The sequence below is a fragment of the Lethenteron reissneri genome, chromosome 9 (assembly GCF_015708825.2).
Source record: "Lethenteron reissneri isolate LAM-NWPU_2019-01 chromosome 9, ASM1570882v1, whole genome shotgun sequence".
Classification (NCBI taxonomy): Eukaryota; Metazoa; Chordata; class Hyperoartia; order Petromyzontiformes; family Petromyzontidae; genus Lethenteron; species Lethenteron reissneri.
In genome coordinates, this window is record NC_083787.1 from 6,221,811 (window position 1) to 6,223,863 (window position 2,053).

At 54.2% G+C, this 2,053-nt stretch overlaps 1 protein-coding gene across 2 annotated transcripts in view; it reads right to left on the reverse strand.

Annotated features, from left to right (window-relative positions):
• The window catches only part of LOC133340479 (uncharacterized), a 41,696-nt gene extending 41,176 nt beyond the window's left edge, over positions 1-520 (reverse strand). For both annotated transcript variants that reach the window (XM_061548758.1, XM_061548757.1), the window contains exon 1: positions 408-520. The gene's annotated coding sequence lies outside the window, so the exon portion shown is untranslated. The remainder of the gene's footprint in view (positions 1-407) is intronic.
• Between the last annotated feature and the right edge of the window lie 1,533 nt (positions 521-2,053).

Sequence of the window (2,053 nt, forward strand, 5' to 3'; positions counted from 1 at the left end):
GCAAAAGCAAAGCATAAAATGGACGTTTCGGGAAATGGTCCTTCTTTACAGCACTTAGAGAAGAACAGAGTCAATCGTATTAGCAAATGTTATTCGTATATATGGTTCGTATATTCTACACAATACACAGAGCACACATCATATGTGTCTACTCCACAGGAGGCTCAAAGACTGTTGGGGCAAGTGTTGTTCGCGAGCACCTATGAAGGCACACGGAGGGGGTGGGTGCCCAGCACCACGGCCGGCCGAGTTCCGAAGTGTACACGTAACACCAGGTACTCATTTGCGGCTGAGTCGACCTAGGGGAGGGCCAGGACAGGTGGCTCCCAGAGACGCACAACAACAACTGCCATTCGCCACTAAGTGGGGGTGACGTGACCACGACGCTTGTGCCAGGCTATGTGCACCTTGAGGCCACGTGAAGTGTCGAACGCCCGCTGGCAGGAGGTCACGGGGCAGACCCAGGTGCCACAGGGTCGACTGACTGAGACGACTGGCTGATGCACCACCTGTGCCCCCGACTGTGCCAAATTGCTGTGCTTTAGCCACCCGGCGCTCCGCTCAGTTGTTGTGAACATCGCTCCTCCGCCCTCCGTTGTTGTTGGAGGGCAACTGCCTCCAACCTGCCCAGTAGCATCCTTCACGAGCCTCCTCCACAGAGGCCGATCTTGACACCGCTGGTACCGGTCATTGGCAAGTCCACTCAGCTCCACGTCCTCCCGTACTACATCACTCCATCTCTTCTCTAGCCCGTACCGCGCCCGTTTAGCCCCCTCGATCCGGCCTGAACAAAAGCTGTATAGGCATGCAGGTGGCTGGGCACGTGGGCTACATGATCCAGCCAACGCAGCCCTGCCTGCCAGAGGAGCTCACCGATGGGACTTTGTCCAGATCTTTAAAGGATTTGTGAGCTCCTCACACAATCCAGCCTGGTTAAACCCAGGATAAATCGTAGGCAGGCCAGCATAAATGTTTCTAACTGGCGAAGATGCTCCATTAGGGGGTCCACGTTTTGCAAGCGTAGAGAAGGGAGGGAATGACTGTGGCCGAGAAGACCTGAAGCTTCGTGCGGAGCGACAGACCAAGTAGCTTCCACACAGCGTTACGCAACCGATGAAAAGATATTGCTGCTCGACTGATTCGGAGTGAGACCTCTGCTGTTAAACTGGAGCCGGTCATAAGCACACTGCCCAGGTATGGGAAACTCTCCACTCTCTCCACTACTGCCCCATCACCGATTGGGAGTTGTGGGGGTGGAGTGTTCGATGGTACAAAATACCCAGGCAGGTACTTAGTTTTGGTGGGGCTGATGGTAAGGCCCCACCTCTTGGTGGCACGCTCCAGTCTCAGCAGCAGCGTGTCCAACTCCTCTTCTGAATGAGCAGCTATTACCAAATCATCGGCATACATAACGTGGTTGACCAATAGGGAGCCATCCCTTGATCGCACCTGGGCATCGATCAGCCTCCCATTATATCTGTACCAAATGGAAATTCCCCCGGTACAGCTTTTGAAGGCTTCCCGAACTACGTGGTCAAAATAGATGTTAAATAATGTGGGAGCCAGAGGACATCCCTATCGCACCCCAAGGTGTACAGGGAATGGCTCTGACTCCCGGCCACGTAGTTTTACCCGGGCCCGCTCACCATCATGAAGGTCCTTAATGATCGTGAGCAGAGGGTCAGGTACTCCGAAAGCACGAAGAACAACCCAGAGCCCAGACCTACTGATGGTATCATAGGCCTTGACCAGGTCAATAAAGCAGAGATGTAGGTCTTGTTGGAATTCCTTAAACCTCTACTGTAGCAGACGGACAGAAAATATGGCATTTGTGCAGGACCGCCCTTTCCTGAAACCGCATTGCGGCTTCGCAAGCCTCTCCTTAGCATACCTAGCAATGCGATGTTGAATAATCCTTGCCAGGACCTTTCCCGGCACCAGGTCACACACACATACATACACACACGGTGCACACACACACCACACTGCACGTGTTCCCACGCGTGTCCGCCGTCACGTGGCCGGCGCCTCCACCAATGGGGAGTGCGGAACG